The sequence below is a fragment of the Ursus arctos genome, unplaced genomic scaffold, assembly GCF_023065955.2.
Source record: "Ursus arctos isolate Adak ecotype North America unplaced genomic scaffold, UrsArc2.0 scaffold_29, whole genome shotgun sequence".
Lineage (NCBI taxonomy): Eukaryota > Metazoa > Chordata > Mammalia > Carnivora > Ursidae > Ursus > Ursus arctos.
In genome coordinates, this window is record NW_026622974.1 from 18,287,083 (window position 1) to 18,307,093 (window position 20,011).

A 20,011-nucleotide genomic window follows, 5' to 3' on the forward strand; every position below is an offset into this window, starting at 1 on the left:
AATAACTTAATTTGAAATGTAAGAATGCACCTTGCCAACACCTGACTAGGAAGAACTATGAAGTGTACTTTGTATAACTCATAATTTAGCTATGAAAAATAACATCTTGCTCCTCGTAGAAAATAAAATGGAGCACTGAAGAATTTATGATTTGCACTGAATATATAGAGGGAGTGAGGTTTCCAATCTATTGAAATAGCATGTCTGTGACAGGATAATGAGTCATGACCAATAGCAGTCATCTACTTACCAACCAAAAACACTTTTATACATCTTAATGTCACCAAAATGATGTCACCCCAAATGTATTAATATACCACACTTTCATTTTGAAGGTTAAAATGTAGGTGTAAGAAGTGAAATTCTAAAGTGGATTAACATAGTACATCATATAATGCCTTCAAGTGTAATTTTAGTCCTATTGATAGTACAGAAACAAAATTTGAGTCTGTGGAAGCGAAAGGAAACTTTTGTAATGAATAAAATGGAAATAACATAAAATCTTCTGAAGGAGAGTGGGCCCTTGAAGGAAACAGCTAAATGATATTTGGGAAAAGAGTTACTATGTACTCTATGAAGGAAAACAAAATTTATTCACATGCTAGATCAAATATTAGAAAAGCTCTCAATCAGTTGTTAGGATTTCACCTTTGGAAAGGGATTGCCCATAAGTTGGAAAAGAAATTTCTCTTCATGAAGTGAAAATGTTTAATTATCCAACTGCTGTAGGAATTTATCATATTCTAAAACATCTTCAGGTTTGTTAAGGCTATAGGCCTGTTTGAGTGAACCAATCTATCTGTATCAAAACCGTAAATCTAGAGAATGTGTATACCATTCTGTGTTTCAATTTCTAGGTAACCACAAGTTAACATATCATATTGGTCATCTTACTAGGTGAAGAAATTCTGGGCAAATTATTTGTGATATATATTATGAGAACAATTATAATGTATATGTTCTGTCTTTATATTCAGTTGTAATTTTTCATTAGAGTTTTTTTCCATTTCCTATTTCATTTTGACTAAATTTATTGTCTTCTTTGGATTATTACCTCAGGTTCTAGGTAACAATCAAAGTTTAACAGAAAGTCCACTTAAATTTCTGGATTCTCATTTTATCAACGTAATCTTTCTATAGTGTGTGCATGGTATAGAAATTTTTTCTATCAGACAATATTTGCTTTATTACAGAATCCAAATTCTTTGGTTTTTGTTGTTTTCATGTAATAATTTGTCATGTCATATTGTAGCAAAAAGATTATTTTGGTAGCTCTCAGAAAGTTGGCAGCAGCTTTTGCAATGAAGTAGCATAAAGCCATCATTACAATTAATTTCCAAGAAAGACATTTAAAAGCCCAGATTCAAAAGGGTAGGCTTCTATGGCCTTAGAAATATTGGAGGATGCTCTGCTTGGAATATGGGAAAGAATAAATATGCAGTATCTTCAGTATCTTCAAAACAAAGTGTTGCATTTCATCTTAAGCTGGAGATCTAAGGAAGAATAGGAGAACTTATTATTTTTTTTTTTAGGAGAACTTATTTTTAAAAATTATTTACTAGTGTGTGTGTAAGAAAGATTCATAAAAACTGAGTACATTGAAATGTGTGTCAGATTGTCAAACAATATTAATTTGCCAAGCAACTTCTGTCTACTTCAGGAAATAATCTGGGCATGTGTTTATATATCTTTGTGGAGTTGGTACAATAACAAAGCCTGATAGTAAGAACACTTACAGCAGGTTCGTGTCAAATGGTCTTCAGTTAATGTTGGCTTTGGAACAGATGTTTTTTATAAAACCTCAATTTATCATAAAGACAATTTTGCTTCCCAGTATTCATTTTTCATGCTTAATTGACATTATCCACACTTTTGTTTCCTGTTTAGTTGTACAAATGTGACTTAAACAGCCCTTTATTTGAAAAAAATACTCAAAAATTATTAATTTTGTGACTTATTTTTGAAATGCTTCAATAAGTAAAGATATGATAATTTTAGAGATTAAGGAAAAATTATGTTTATTATAATACATTTGCCACTAAAGTAAGGTAACAACAAAAACCATCAAAGGAAATAAATGTATGGTTTCCACAACATTTTGCACTATTATGTAAAATAAATTTTCAGTCAGTAATATATTTATACAATGCAAATGAAGTTAGAGTAAGACTACAAACATAATAAATTTGGGAATACTTGATATAATCATATTCTTTGCATATCTAAGTAATTCTTAATATTACTTACAAATGCAAAGAATTTATGCTGTAAAATGTAAATATTGCTAAAAAAACGAAGACCAATATTTTTTAACCTTATATTCCATTGTTCTTTAAAACTAAACCATTACTTTTTTAGCATCTATGTGATTATTTGCATCTTTAAGGCATTAGACCATTATTTAGTAGAGTTTATTGACCATTTACTTTTGCCAAAATAATTTGTTGGACATCCACTATATATATAGAGAGAGAGAGAGAGAGAGAGAGTTATATATAGATGAGTTATATACATATACCATTTCTTTCTTTTTTAAAATTTTTTATTATGTTATGTTAGTCATCATACAGTACACCATTAGTTTTTGATGTAGTGTTCCATGATTCATTGTTTGCATATAACACCCAGTGCACCATGCAATACATGCCCTCCTTACTACCCATCACCAGCCTATCCAAATCCCCCCCCCCCCCCGAAACCTTCAATTTGTTTCCCAGAGTCCATAGTATCTCGTGGTTCATAGAATTTCAATTAACATATTACTGCAGCAATATTAATATCATTCTAAAAAGTTAAAAAAAAAACCCACTATAGTATTTGCTTTCCACTCCACACCTTGATCATCTTGTCTAATTCTTTTTATTTTTTTCTTAAGTAGGCTCCACACCCAGCTTGGAGTCCAACATGGGACTTGAATTCATAACTTGGGATCAAGACCTGAGTTGAGATCAAGAGTCAGACACTTAACCAACTGAGTCACCCAAGCACCCCAATTGAGTCACCCAAGCACCCCAACTTAAAGTCAGTATACCTACATGCAAAGAAGCTGAAGCACAGACTGTGAAAATTCCTCTAAATAATTTTTTTAAAGAAACCATAAATTACTGCAGTTATGCCATATCTAAAACCTATTTAAAGTCGTAACTTCAAAATTAAAATGATTTACCATAGATACATTTTGAAGGCAAAATATATTACTGTAGCAATTTATCAGGGTAAAATAATTTATAGACATCAATCTTTCTAAATGAGGGATCATTAATCTTTATAGGTATATTACAAACATAATCATTTTTTTAGTTATTTAAATTTTTGTTGTTATATTTTTGAATTGTTTATTAAGGAATGTGATTTCTCTGGGCTTTAAAAAATTGCTGCTTTGAGCTTTTATTTTTTCATCATTCTATTTAATTGTAGCCCTGTAATGTAATTTAATGTAAATGCTCTCTCTATTGTGGCAATGCAAAATTTCTCGTAACAGTAACCATTAAAGTATATTAAAAGTATTTATCATGATCCTCACAAGTACCAATAACACACAAATAGAAACCTGGGATACATAATCCGTACAAACAAATCAAAAAAAAATCTCCATTTGTCTACATGTAAAAAAGCCAGAACAGTAACAATTAAACTAAAGAATAAAATAAAAATTCATTATATAAAAATCAATGAAGTATTAAAATTAATCATTTTCATATCTAAAAATCAGAATAAAATTAATGAGGAGCAGATGTCTCTAAATTTGCCAATATTGTCAAATTCATGTACTAAATAAAATTGGAATTTAATTTTGATGGGTCCTTGTCCCAGTTTCACACTCTAGAGATGGTCTGGCAATGGTATATAATTCTTCTAAAATACTATGCTAATGATGATTTAAATTTTCTTGTTTCAGACATCATTTTTAAATTGGCATGTTTCTCTCAATCATTTATTTCAACCTTACTACTACAATTGCTTATGTTTCCTCTTCCTAACTTTTAATATTCCATGAAAGAACCTTTAATGATATTGGTGTCTTTGCATCTGCGGGAGGAGTTTTTATAATTACTACTTTTTACTTCAGAAAATGCATTTCATAATCTTTTTGGATTTAAAAAACTGTTCTTCCACATATCTACTTTTTTTTTTTTCCTTTCTAAAAAAGTATATCTCTATCTCAGTATGCACTTCTAAAGGATGGGGACTTTTTAAAAGCTGTAACTACAATACCATCATCACCTATGAAAATCAACAATAAAACTTTAATTTTAATAGTATCAATTTAGTGTTCACTTATCCAATTATATTTTTTTTTTACATTTTTTCTCATTTTAAGGATTGAAATTAGGTGGATGCATTGTGATCAGAAACAATGTTAACTAAGGTTTTTTTTGTTTGTTTGTTTTTAATTTTTGGGTTGTCTCTCAAATTGTCTTATTCCTCACATCTTTTTCTTGTACAAGATACCAAGACCCTTTTCCCTTGTAGTTTTGTGACAGTTCATCTTTTGCTTATTACATCAATGTTATGTTGCTTAACATGTTCCTCCCTCTCCTATGCTTTATATAAATTTTAATTATATCTAACGGCTTGATAAAAATCAGATAGAACTTTCTAGCAAGTATTTTTCATAGGTAGTATTGTATGCTTCTATCACGAAATGAAAGATTTTGATGTATTCAGTTCTCTGGAATTATTGCCCTTATTGATGTTTGAATTGTCCTGTCTTTAACAGAGGGAGCCATTTTGAGTTGGCTCCTATGAGCTCTGTACCTAATCCTGAAATAAACAGATTTCCTAATTTCTATTATGACAAATGCTTCAAGCTCAAAGTTTACATTTACCTACTTATGTTTAAATTTCTCATTTCTTATATAAATGATAGAATTGTATACATAATTTTCTTGGTTGTGCTTTGGTCACTTAGCAATATATCATAAGGGTAACTCAGTACATCCATTACATTTGTTCTCTGTAGTAAATTCCTCAGAAAGGACTTAAGGAACCAGTATTTCATTAGTTCTTGTGTGTTACTAAAAATTTAAGCATTTTATGCATAAAATGTTAGTATGACTGAATAAAAATTCCTGGTTCCCATTTTCTTTCCTTAAGTATCTTATATATGTTACTTGATTGTCTCTGGCAAAAACCACTGCTGACATAGTCGGATTTTTTTTCCCCTCTTATAAGTGATTTAGTATTTTTGCCTTCATGAACAAAGACTTTTTTTTTTTTAAGTTTAATTATTTTTATTAGGGTATGTCTAGTACCTTATGGTCAGTTTTTCAAAGTACATGGTGAACACTTTCTGTATGTAATTTCAAGTCTTGCTTTTAGCTCCAGGAAAATTTTATTCTATTATGGATTTTTATTCTGTTCCTTTGCTTAGGTTTTCTTTTTTTGAGAACTCCTACTGTACATATGGCAGATTTCTTCACCTGTATTCTATAAACATCATCCCCTCAAATTCTTATCAGCTCCTTTCCACCTACATTTGAATTTAAGAAATTATTAGTTGCTTTTAGTTGCTCTTTTGTTACTCTTTAAAAAATTTTTAAGATTAATATAACATATTATATTAATTTCAAATGTACAATACAGTGATTTGACAAGCCTATTGATGATTCTATTCTTTTGTTTCTCTTAACTTACTCATTATTTCTGAAATCCGTTTTACTTTTATTAATAATTCTTTCATCAGTCCTGTCATATCTCCTTAAGAAACTCTCTTTTCCCCAATTAAATAATTTTGATATTATTTCAATACTTTTTTTTAGTTTGCTATTAAGTATATGATTACATGTTTTACTTATTTTGTGTGCATGTCTGTCTTCATTTTCATTTTGAGGCTTCATCATCTATTTCTTAAAATAGCTCCCTATGAAATTTAGCCAAAATCCTATTCTGTTGCTCATTTTTAAGTGAAGAGAGATTTTCTTTATGTTTAGTATGTGGAGTAAACACTACCACCCCCTCTTTTGTTACTTTTCCAAAGGGATAAAAAATACAGCCTTTTGCTTTCTGAAATCTACCTTCTCTGCTCAACGATCCATTTAATTTAAATTTCCATTTATTTTGCTCGTTCTTTCTTCCTTGCTCAGTCTGGGGCTATTCTTGCAGCTTCTCATTGTGTGGCTCTGTCTTAGAATTTCCAGAGTTTAGACTTTTCCAGTATCTTCAGATCTTGAAGTGGACTCAATGACTTCACCCATGAATTCAGGTATAAAAACACCTCTCGAGGTTCATTCTATTCTTAGATTTACCTGAAAAAATACTGTTACTTGGGGATATTCCTATTCTTGTGCCATCAGACACCACATTGCTTTTTTTCTGCTTTTCCCCCACAAATGCTGATATTACAAGGCTCTTGTAGCTTTCATTGCTTTATCTTTACCCACTTGCATTTTGGGGTTTGCGGAGGATAGCTGTCACTTAGTTTTGGTATAGATGCTGATTTATTTGTGAGTATTTTGGTTTTTCTATCTTATTTGTACTGTTTTTATTTATTTTCTCTCTATATATATTACTTATATTTATCATATATCTTTTGTCAAAGCTTCCATCCATATATTTTTATTGTACTTTTTAAAGTATCAGGGCATGTTTGCTTGCATGTAGGTATGTATGTGCAACATCAAACTAGTAATTAATGCTTACTGGCAACTTGTTTTCTAAAAGACATTAGTAAATAACCTGCTTAAATAAAGTAATATTCTACTGAGGGTTGCTAGAGGGGAGGTGGGTGTGGCGATGGGCTAAATGGATGATGAGTATTAAGGAGGGCACTTGTTATGATGAACACTAGGTGTTATATGTAAGTGATGAACCCCAAAATCTACTTCTTTTTTTTTCTTTTAAAAAAACACCTCTCAATGACCAGAGTGTGTTTCTTTTTTTTTTTTTTTTAGATTTTATTTATTTATTTGACAGAGATAGAGACAGCCAGCGAGAGAGGGAACACAAGCAGGGGGAGTGGGAGAGGAAGAAGCAGGCTCATAGCGGAGGAGCCTGATGTGGGCCTCGATCCGGTAACGCCGGGATCACGCCCTGAGCTGGAGGCAGATGCTTAACCGCTGTGCCACCCAGGCGCCCCCCAAAATCTACTTCTGAACTAATATTACACTAGATGTTAAGTAGAATTTAAAAATTCGAAACTAAAAAATAAAAAAAAAAATAAATGTTCAACTCTTAACTAATCATTTAGACCCTCTGTTTTAGGGTAATAACACATGTCTTCAAGATAACCAAGATTAAAAAGTCATAATTTTAATTTTTCTCTTGTGTCTTGAAGTTACCTGCTCCAACCTACAACTAGAATTCTGTTAAATTATTTGGACAAACGATAAAAATGGTAACATTTTATGCACAGGTGGATTTTGGGAAATTATACCCTAAAACTAAAGAGTTAACAATTGTCCGAAAAGTTATCCATGGTCAAGAATTACAGTATAACTCCACTAAATATGGGTAATAATGCCTTACATTTTAGAAATTTTATATAATAGCTATCCAAATCTTATTTTTGATAGCACATACTTTAATAATATTAAAAATGTAAAAAAAATCATAACTAAGTTTCAGTTAACAGGTACAATAAAATATTTTCATTTATTGTATAATAAATATTTGGGATAGCAATAATACTTTTTGTAAACATTAATATGACCAACTGGCATTAATTACTTCACATTTGGGAAGAGGAGTTTTTGTTTTGTTTTTTGTTTGTTTTTTAATATGGACGATGTATAGCCCTGAAGAAAACCTTCAAATAATTTACAAAACATGCTTTTTTTATCTAACATCTTTCTTACGAAAATGTTTCACAAAATGTATCAAAATTTTCTTAGTAAACTACACTTATCACCTACTATAATGTCTAAAAAATGTATGAATATCTAACATTATGAAGAAAAATAGCTAGTTTTAGAAATTAATTTGTAACTCCCATGTAATAGGCCACGAAAGACAGACATTCTCCAGATTATCTAAGTATGTCTATCCCCTATGACATGAAGTAGCCGAGTGGTTCATCTGCATTCAGTACTACTAATGCAGCACAAAGGAGATAAAGATAAAAAATCGAAGCAGTAAAGATAAAAGAGGAGTATGGCATATTAACAGACTCGTGGCTTTTCATAATAAATCAATCTCTAAGGTTTTCCCTAGTAAAGCAATTATATGAGATATGATGTGAAACTCGTGTATTATAACATCTATATTTCTAGATATTTATCTATAATATAGACAAAATTCTATTAATGTTATGTATAAATTTTGCACTTTTACTTATTTTTAGGTGAAAATGCATATGCAGATATAAAATTCTTTACTAAAAAATAAAAATCTTTAAGTGAGAGAAAAACAGATATTATCTTTTGAAATAAACCTTCCATCTTCCCTTAGAGGAGAAGACTCCTTAGAGTTCCAACAAAAAGATATACATTGAACTTAATGACTAGAGTTTAATTTTACAGTAGAGGAGAAAAGAAGAGAAAGCAGATTTTTTTTGGGACAGCCACAAGAGATTCACCACTAAACTGTCAGAGTTGAGAAATGGGAAATCTGTTTTAACATCAGATGCGAGGGAGGAGATGAAGACTTTTAATATCGCCACTCCGGTGCACCAGCAGTAAAACAGGGATCTTATAGCATCTGTTCAAAGTCTGATGTAATTCTTTGGTGAGTATTCCCTTAGAACAATATAATTTTCTAAAGTATCAACCCTAGAATGTGCAATTCTTCAGAGAAGGTTAAATTTTCCTCTCAGTGATAGAGATTTGAAAATGCCACCGCTAATTACATGGAAATATTAGACACTTCATGAATCAATTTGGTAGAACTATTTAAATTGATGCAGATGGCTTCATTTATCTAACAAATCTCATCTCTCTGACTAGGGAATCAGAATCTCCAGTTTGCATCTGAACTCTGCTATCCTAATTTAGGGCATTGCTGGAAAAAAAAAAATTCTCCCAAACCTTAATTTAGAAATGATTATTTGCAGAATGAAAAATGAATAACTAATAAAACAGTCTTTCATAGAACTAATAAATGTTACACATGTCAAGTAAACCATACCAAAACCCAGAGAGAGTAAATACACAACCAACACTTTTGGAATACTTCTTTCTGACTTTCTAAAAAATATATAGTCCTGTGATAAATATCTTATATTAATGAAAAAATATTATATAAATGTCCTAGTGCTTTAACTTTCAATGAATAATTCCCAGATTCTCTATTGTGAAATCATATCTTCATACAAAGACATATATGAATCTTCAGAGCAGCCTTATTCATAATAGTCTATCTAAATTACCATAAAATAAATGGATAAACAAGTTTTGTGCAAACACACAATGGAAAATTTCTCAGTGATGTAAAAGAACAAACTACTGATCCATGCAACAACATGGATAAACCTCAAAAGCATTATGTTAAGTGAAACAACTCAGGAGCAAGCCTATATGCTGCATACATCAACCTATGAAATTCTAGGAAAATGTGAAGGATGGTGACAGAGAGCAGATCAGTGGTCTCCATGGACCAGGGTGTGAAGTAAGGCCCAAAGGATGTGACAGACATATTCTTTACCTTGATTGTAATGAGACAAACATGACTATATGCATTTATACACTTAAAAGTGGTAGATTTTCATGTATGTAAATTATACCAAAAGCAAGGCAAAAAATATGATACAGGCCTCGTGATTTAAAAAACAAAATTAAACAAAAACAATGGTTATAGGAAAAATATGTGCACTGAAATGACATTTTTAGTTTATAATCTTAACAAGAATTCATAGCAATGTGAAGGAAGGTATTACATGTGCAGCTAAATATATTGTGATCAATTTTCCGACCTATAAACCTATAGAGGGATGAAGGAGTGAGAAAAACTCTTTCCTCCCAGAAAGGAAACTCTAGGCTAAGAGCCTTAAGAAGACAGGAAGATTTCCCAAAAGAGCCCATTCTGCTCCTACTCTTCCCCTGAGGGTGGGACTAGACTTGCAGTGATTACCTCACTTCCCCGCATGAGTTATCACCAAAGGCAGACAGTTGTTAAACCCCAACATAAAGGCTGCTAACTCAGGCACTCTGAGCACAGGGTGCTCCCCTCCCCTTTCTCATCCATCCAGGGTACACACTGGATGTACATACACTGTACAGAGGATAGATGAGAAGCATTTTCACAAATCAATTAGTTCTACGCTACTCAGTTTTAGAGAGGCTAGATCGTGATGAAGAATCATGGTCAACTCAATCTTTTATATAATGTAGGTAATTTTATGTTATTTAAAGTAATTTGGATCTGTTTTCTTCTTATCTTGGGTGTAAGAGTTCAAGAAACAATAGTAAACACTATTTCTTTCAATGTTATGGTTCCTTGAAATTATTCTGCTAGTTAAGCAAGATATTTTCATGAAACTGCTTCCCATCTTTATGTTTTCTTTTTTACCTCTAATAATTAAATATTTCCTAGTAATTTCCCAGGACTCTCAAGCTAATTACTGTTCCTTGGGCAACAATATATTTTGGTTATAAAAAGTACTGAATTAAACCAGCATCTTTACTTTCTCTGCCAGCTCTAAGATTGTATAATCCAATGTATATATGCGTAGGTACCTATATGATAGAGAAGCACATCTGCTACACCTCCAATTAGTTCAGTGAAAATTAAAACAACCCTACAGTCACCCTCATAATATTAAGGATTACTCAAGTTTAATTATTATGTTCCAGGAAATTATTATGCTAAAGATATAGAATTGCCAACAAAACACAGCTTTGCCTTATCTGGGGACTTCCAGAATGATGCTGTCCTCCCCCACCCTGGATACATGCTACTTTTGAACTGTGAGCCGTCACCATATGGCCTTTGGAAAGTTGAGGGGTCAGCCTGGGAACTTGAATTTTGCTCATCCTCTCTAGAGACTTTTCAGTTGTAAAAGTCTCTGCGTTTAGTCACCGATAAGACAATACATGTTGTTTTTACAGGCCTTCAAAAAAATCCATATTATGAAATCTTCCTTAAGACAAATGATAATCAGGGCGCCTGGGTGGCTCAGTCAGTTAAGCGTTTGCCTTTGGCTCAGGTCATGATCTCAGAGTCTTGGGATGGAGCCCCACGTGGCGGGGGGGGGGTGCTCAGGGGGGAGCCTGCTTCTCTGCCCCACCCCTGGCTCATGCAGTCTTTCTCTCTCTTTCAAGTAAATAAATAAAATCTTTTTTAAAAAAAGACAAATGATGGCTAATTGAACATAATAAAAAAGAAAGAAAAAATTAAAAAAAAGACAAATGCTAATCCAAATAAAAGTTTCTACATGTTTTAAGATTGTTATTATTATTATTTTTTTAAAAATGTGGATATCACTTTTAATCTAAAATGTACAGAATTGAGATCCTGAAAATATTAACTCAGCACAAGGGAGACTATGTCTGGTTACTTGATGGTCTTACTATTTTATTCTTTATCGTTTATGCTCCTGGTTTGGTAGTAGTGACTGTTGACTTGGTTTGATTTAAGTAAATATGATATTGGTGGTGCTGCTGAGGAAATAAATATCTCTCACACCTTTTAGCAATGTTCAGGGAAATAGAAACGAGAGCTATTCAGCATTCAAACACTGGAAAATTTTTTGATTATAAATTATTTTAGCTTTAGAATTTTTTTAAGGTAGACAGGTGAAAGGAAGAAAATTAAGAACGACTGGGAAAAACATTCCCTAAAAGTGCCAAATAATTGAAATAAAAAATTTTGTCAAAACATCAAAACATAGAAAAGAAAGAGAAAACAACCTACTATTGAGAAAAGGAAGCAGCAAATACAGGGCATAATAAGCTTAGAAATATGAACATGAAAGCTTGTGGAGACATTCCAAATTCTCTAAATCAATCACTACATTTTGTTTGCCTTTTTTTTTTTTAACCCCATAGTGATGCTAGAATTGCAGATGTTAGCAATTATATACCTATACGTTATGTATGCCTTATCTGCAGTAAACCACATGCAGAATACTGGCATACATTCACAGTTTATCTCAAAACCCGGACCTCAAAAAGCAAAAAAAAAAAAAAATTAAATGTTAATATCATCAAAATTAAAACAAAAGTGGTTTGCCAAAAAATAGACAAAACAGTAAATATCTTTGCAGATAACATTTTATTTTATTTTATTTTATTTTAAAGATTTTATTTATTCGACAGAGATAGAGACAGCCAGCGAGAGAGGGAACACAAGCAGGGGGAGTGGGAGAGGAAGAAGCAGGCTCCTAGTGGAGGAGCCTGACGTGGGGCTCGATCCCAGAACGCCGGGATCACGCCCTGAGCCCAAGGCAGACGCTTAACCGCTGTGCCACCCAGGCACCCCTGCAGATAACATTTTAAAACTGAGAATATTTATATATGAAGTCTAGGTGATTTCTGGTATTTCGGTAGTAAGAAAAACATACACATAAGAGTTTCCTGTACTGACATATGGTATGCTTACTCCTGTAACTAGCTTCAGTTAGTTCCTTACTTCCTGTAACAGTTCAGACAGTGCCTTGTGCATGGCATCCCTGCAAGTAGGCAAAACTTTGTCCCAGCTGCTAAAAGTCAAATGGTGTAACTGATTGTGTTCATAGCAAAATATATAAAATTTCATTTGTGTCCTAGGTCTCTGTCTTTTTTATTTTACTTTTGGTGAACCGGTACACACAGAAAGCAAAAGTGAACTCAGTAATATTATCCATTAGACTAAGGAGTTTGACTACTGTGTCTTTCTTTGGGCTCTGTGTAGCGTCATGAACGATAACCACAAAACAGAGCTCTCTACTTTTTATCAAGGGATGTCAAGAGCTCAAATTTTCAAGTATTCATGACAACACTATCAACTAAGAATGACTGAGATATTTATGCCTGATAAAACTAGAGCACTATTCAACTCTTCAATGATTGTGAAATTAAAAAATAAATAAATAAAGAGAAAACAATACAAAGTCAAAAACATCACTGCAACTAATGAAATTCAGAATCTGACTTAGTGCTGATAGTGCACTTAAGTTAAGTGCAGGATTTTTCTCTTTAACATTCCCACTCTGGGCCCATTATCCTCTTAACAGTATCTCCAAATTCCCTAAGCTGGTCTAGAACGAGTAGTCCAAGTTTCTCTTCAGAGAACATGGCTTATGCTGGGGTCAAGTTCTAACAATTTAAAACAAACATTTAACACCATCTTTCTAAAAATGTATAAATAATACCCTTTTATCAAAGGCTTTTCTAGGAGTTTAAATATCATTATTTAAAAAAAATTTAGATAACAATTCTTACTTGGTTTGACATTAAAATTATCCATAAAACTAAAATCGTGTTATTTTTTACAATGAGCAAAATAAAGCTATTTAGGAATTTTTCTTTCTAATATCCAATTCTCCTGTTAGAGCAATGATATATTCATATGGGTCTTTTGGACCCATGTATTTATTTGACCTATTATATAGACCCAAAATATTCCTTGTCCATTTATATGGGTCTATTGCTTTGCTTTGGATATTCATGCGTCTACTGGAATTTGCAATGTGTGGGCAAAGCAAAGATTGGGTCCAATTTAAAAAAGCAAAGCAAATATTAATACTTAAAAATATATATTGAGAGAGAGAGGCCAACTAAGCATATATGGAGCACTAAATAATATAAAATACTAGTAAGTTGAATCACCTTAGAATCCTGCTTAGAAATTCTTCCCTAACATAGGAAACTGGTAAAGAAAGAAAGAATGTCAATGGGTCCATATATAAATTACAGGTAATCTTGATGGTGGTATATTTTATAACTTGATCCCTTATCTAAATTCCACCATCTATAAGAAATGTAAGAAAAGACTGATGAAGCAACAAGCTCAGTTAATGTTCAGAACAAAAATGCCATTTGGTCCTTTTCTTGGCTAAGACCATCTGACTTGGTCAAAAAGAGGGACTAAGAAAGAAAACTGTCCCAGTCTTGGTTTAGGGCAATACTTGCTGTATGGTGCAATTCCCTCCCCTTCTGGGATCTATCTAACATCCCTGATAAAATGCTGGAGCACTCGCTTTCTCAGGTTTAAAATTAAGAAGACTTACAGAGAAATCAGAATTACCTACTCAATTATCCTTGAGTCTTGTGTTATTAAAGCAGACATTCTAAGGTACAAAGGCCTTAGACCAGCTTTATGACTAGCCTAATACTTTTTAAGTCAAATGTTCTGGAAATCTTTGAATTGTCTTTCTTGGAAGCCTTTCCCCTTTCTGGCAACTTTGAGATAGAACTTTGGCATATGCTTCAAAATAAGGTGCAAGTAAAAAACAAACAAACAAAAAAATCAAAACACCAAATACACAAACACCCACAAAACCCCAGAATTTTTCAAAGTCTTTAGTAATTGCCATGAGAGGGCAGTAGAAACACAAGAAGAGAACAAACCGATGTGACACTGGCTCACAACATTGAGAATCTTTGAATTTTATAAATAAAATTGTAGGACTGTGTTCCAGTCATCTAGTGTTAGATAAGTAACCATGCCAACTTAGTTGCTTAAACTAACAACTATGTTGTTATTATGACTACGTGCATGGATTCTGTAGGTGAGGCATTTAGACAGAGTACAATGGAGATCATTTGTTTTGCTCCCGGAGTCTGGGGCTGCAGATAGGAGGACCCAAACAACCTGTGATCACTCAAATGGCTAGAGGCTGTTATCATCTGGAGAATTCTTTACGTGCAAGTGTAATGCCTCGCCTGGGATGACTCAAAGGCAGGGCTCCACTGGGATTTCCCACTGGTACCTATACCAGGCCCCCCTCTCCATATTACTTTGGCTTCCTCACAGCGGGAGGTAGGGGGCAGCGTTAACATTGTCAGAACACTTGCAAGGCAGTTTAGAGCTCTAAAAAAAGACAGCGTTCTTGTAAATGAGGCAGAAGGTGCACTGTGTCTTCCCACCTCCCTCAGAAATCCTGACGTGACATCTCCTCTGCAGTCCTTCTGTTGTTAGCAAGTCACTAAAACTGTCCGGATTCATGAGGAAGAGAATTCAACCCTACTCACCTTTCTCTAAAAGAAATGTCAAAGGATTTGCAGCCATCTTTAAAACTACCACAGAATGTGTTATTTAAATTATTTCGAAGACATCCTCAGTCCCTTTCTATACTGGAGATATCTTACTTGAATTTCAGTTGCAAGATTTTGAGGTGGACAGTACATCTCAGAACAAAAAGGGATAAGGTTCCTCAGTGGCAGAAAAGAAATACACTATTACAATTCTGGTTTATAAACTGTAAAATGTCTAGAAATGTCTCTGTCTTCATATATTCTATTTTTTTAAGATTTGATTTTTTTATTTGACAGAGATAGAGACAGCCAGTGAGAGAGGGAACACAAGCAGGGGGAGTGGGAGAGGAAGAAGCAGGCTCCTGGTGGAGGAGACTGATGTGGGGCTCGATCCCAGAACGCTGGGATCACGCCCTGAGCCGAAGGCAGACGCTTAACAGCTGTGCCACCCAGATGCCCCCATATATTCTATTTCTAATAGCTTAATAAATAAAAGTTTCCTGCAATGTGGTGTGAGAGACCTTGATTCTGTGATTCTCTCATTTCACTTCTTTCAGGAAACAAGGGTGCAGTCCAAATAATGAGTGACAAATGGCAGTGAAGAAAAAATTACTATACTAGTAACTTTAAAAAAAATATTTTTTTGTATAATATCCTTGGTTTATGGCCAAGATATTAGGTCCTTGGACATTTTCAAACAGCAGGCTTTAATTACAAAAATTAAAATAAATTTGTCTAATTATAAATAAAATCAGACTAGAGGAAAGTGATTTAAGGCAATATGTAACTTCGATTCACAGCCTACAAAACATCGCCACCTCAGGCTCTGTCATTGAAGCTTACGAAGAACTGAGCCTGGACAGGTTTATGGAATTTTTTTTTTATTCTTTGTCATCCACCACAGTGAATGACAAACTGTACATAAAAGGGTTGAAGATGTTAATGTAAGAAATTGTTTTGCACTAGTATCATGATATATTTCACTCTTCAACTCAAACCTGACTATTTTCGTTGTTTGGTCACTTGGAGTTCAAATATATTGTAGGCTGAAATACCCTTGTTTTTTTGTTTTGTTTTTTTAAAGATTTTATTTACTTATTTGACAGAGAGAGAGACAGCCAGCGAGAGAGGGAACACAAGCAGGGGGAGTGGGAGAGGGAGAAGCAGGCTCCTTGCAGAGCAGGGAGCCCGATGTGGGGCTTGATGTGGGGCTCGATCCCAGGATCCTGGGATCACGCCCTGAGCCAAAGGCAGACGTTTAACGACTGAGCCACCCAGGTGCCCCTGAAATACCCTTGTGTTGGTCCACCACTGAAACTAGTTTCCTTGCGTTCTTACAAAACACGTATTTGCAACGCATTGCTCCCCTACCGCATGTGCTACTGTGTTACCCTTCAGGTGGGACCGTTCAGTCTGTTACTCTCATTTCTCAACATTCAGATCCAAGAAACAGAAGAATGCAGTGAATAAATCAAAAATAAATCCCCACCTATCTGTAATTTCTCATCGATTCTTTGTCCTTCACAAACTCAAGTGATACTTAAGCAAAGAATAATGCTTACTCCGGGGCACCTGAGTGGTTCAGACGGTTAGGCAGCTGCCTTAGGCTCAGGTCATGATCCCAGAGTCCTGGGATCAAGCCCTGAATCCAGCTCCCTGCTCAGCGAGGAGCCTGTTTCTCCCTCTCCCTCTGCCTGCTGCTTCCCCTACTTATGCTCTCTCTCTCCCTGTCAAATAAATAAGTAAAATCTTAAAAAAAAGAATGCTAATTCCTCTATCTCTGTTTGGAAGTAACGATGGGCTAGGCATTCTCTCCTGTGGAGCAAAATGGAGAAGAAAACATTGTTGATCTCCGGTGCCGTGTATTAGGGACACAGCTAAAATTAAAACCAGAGTGTCTGGGCTCTTGATTTTGTGGGATTACAAACTGCTTTGTTGTTGGGGATATTAAAAAGTTGAAACAGGAGTCTACCTAACCGATCCCAGCCTGACTGATGAGCAGTGAGCGTGGCCTCGCCCCTTCAGGATTTGAGAGACTAACCCTGCTGTTTGATGTGAGGCATAGCCCAGAAGCCAAACGAGAGAAGGATGATTGGTACGGGGTTCACACCCACCAGGCAGCAGCATCACTTTGAAGGTTTTCAGTTGATTTTATTGTTGATGAAAATCAAATTGCCATGAAATCAGAAAGGATTTACTAAAGTAGCCATCACCAAATACAGAAGATATATTATAAAATAGAAACTGCACATGATATTAGCACATCAAAGAAAGAAAGGCTTGCCTAGAGAATTATCACACATTTTCAAATAAAACTCCACCAAACAGCACTTTACTTTTAACATATAATCACCAGCATGTTTTAAGACTGCATTCCATAATTTCACCCAAGCTTATTAAGAGGAATGCCAGAACACCTTCCATTACAACATAATTTATTTGCAACATGTCTATTTGTGATTTCCCTTTAAGGACAATGGAGGTAGGCAAGAAATTTGCTTTGAGGCTTTCCTGCTGTTTCCTCACTCTTATGGGTGTGCTCAGCTTTTGTCTCATCTTCTCTAACCTCTCAAACCTTTTTTCTTGAAGATAATAGGTTTGTTCCTCACTCTTTTCAAAGATAAGCCTGTAGACCACTGCTTCCTCTGTTCTCCCTCACCAATCTCTGCCACCAGCATCACTAAAAATAGTAACACTCTATCTGAAGCTACAGTAAGTTACCCCTGAAGATTGCTCAGCAGCAACTGCTAGGGGAAAAAAAAAAGAAGAAGAAGAAGAAGAAGCCAGCAGCTGTGTGGTTATTTAGAACTGGCTGGCCATATGGTGTACGAGGGACTCAGACTTTAAAGAAATTTCTGAACCGCCAGTTAATTTCCTGAGATATTTTGAAATATTGAAAGCATACTGTATATATTACTTTCTAATTTTCTCTAAGAATATCTTTATCATCCCCATTTAAAAGTTAGCTTCTGTTTAAGCATTCCTGGATAGTTATAAGGTAAAATGTGAGTTCACATATCAGGTGATCTGACCAGGACAGGAGTAAAATATTGAATATAAGGTAGGATTTTGCTACTGCTATTACCTTGGATATTACCACATTTCATTTTGTTTTGGTTTTCGTTTTCACTCTCTGTTCACAGAGTTATTGGCTAGGTGTAGCTAAACGAAAAGGAATGTTTCCCCCAAGCCAACCCAAACCAAAATAAGGCAAATAAGAACACTGAACTTGTTAGAATCTTACTACACCAAACCGCTAGAACTGTTCTCTATGCCATGCAATTTTATAATGGTCTTATAACAAATCGTAACATTTCGTTCTTTTCTAAGGATGAAAAAGTCTTATCAGGTTTGTAAAAATAAAATTAAATGAGAATGTCACTCTTCCACCTTCTATTTCAATGACTGATACTTTCTTAACTCTTTTTTTTAAAGAAAGTGTTAAACAGATCAGGATGTTTAAACTGAAAGTTTTGTGAGGGCTTGACTCATGTCTAATACTTATTTTCGACATAATATTTAATCTACAGTTGAGCACATAGCAGATGTGTAAGAAATGCTTTTGCATAGTTATTTCGTCCTGATTTAGATAACTACCCAAATATCTCCTTTTAATCATGAAAGATCAAGCTTAGGACATACCCTTTTAGCATCTTAATAGCAGAGCCAACACAGAAAAACAATCTGTATTATTTTAATACATAACAATTACTAAAATGTGTTTTTTTCACTTATTTATTGTCTGTCTTTCCCATTGGAATGTAAACTGTAGGAAGAGAAAAATTTTTGTCATATTCATTACCATGAACTAGAACTACAGATGACACATAGTGTGACACAGCAATCGATACTTCTGCAATTAATGCATGAATATATTCCTGTGTGGCTGTATAAATACACAGTTCCACTGCAGAATCAGGTAAGTTTTATTTATTTGTTAGAGGAACAAAGTCACATATAAAATCTTCCTTCCTGATCAGATCATGTTGCAGATAGGTAAAACAGCAACATAGTGATCAATATTTTACCAAGGATTTCTTTTTATTTTAATCAAATGTTTCTTAAGGTAAATTTTTGCATATCCATGTCTGTGGTTTTATTGCAGCTATGTGCCCTTGGCAGTTAAGGTCTTGTTTAGATTCTATAAAATGTAGTTTATAGTGCAATACATTATCATTATTATATGTTTTCCTTTTGTTTCATTTTGTAAAGGAACAATGAAAATGCTTGAAGCATAGACAAACATGATAGATCACCCAAAAAGTAATCAATGACAAGCTGGATTTTAAGTAACAGCTAATATCCGTAAATTAAACCTAATGGAAACTTAATAGAACTAAATTTGTTTCCGACTAGATTTTCAAATACTTATGCTGGTTCCTAACATGCTCATAGGGAAAAAGAAATCCAATGTAAAGCTTTGTGAACAGAAAGAAAAAAATTCCAAATATATGGGAATAAACAATAAATACCCATTTGCTTTGAAAGATATGGAGTGCCTACACAGATGCTCTGGGTATGCAAAGCTGACTAGGATATTTCTCCGGCTAGTAGGAGTGTACAGTTCAGTGAGAGAAACAGAAAATTTCAACAAAATATGTTCAGTGATGAGAGGATTTAGCCTATCACAGGAGTTTCAGAAAAGCCCCGTTGGGGAGATAGTGCTTGTTCTAAATCTTAAAAAGGAGTAGGCAAAAATAAAAAGATCACACAGTATGAAGTGTACAGTGTGAGACTATGAGATCTCTGTTCGGTGACATTTCCCACCATAATTTTCTTCAAGATTTCACATTAATAGAACACTGAAACAATTTCCTAAGTTAATTCCCATAGTCAGAAATAAATGTTTGAATATTTTATTTGCCATAGTAACATATCGAATCAGAAAAGCATGGCTTGGCCAAATAATACTATCTTAATACATCCACCTTTTCTCAATGAATTTTAAAAGATCCTTTATG

General features: G+C 33.9%; 1 protein-coding gene across 2 annotated transcripts in view; it reads right to left on the reverse strand.

Moving 5' to 3' along the window:
* The window catches only part of KHDRBS2 (KH RNA binding domain containing, signal transduction associated 2), a 540,418-nt gene that overhangs the window by 314,200 nt on the left and 206,207 nt on the right, over positions 1-20,011 (reverse strand). The gene's annotated exons all lie outside the window — the stretch shown is intronic.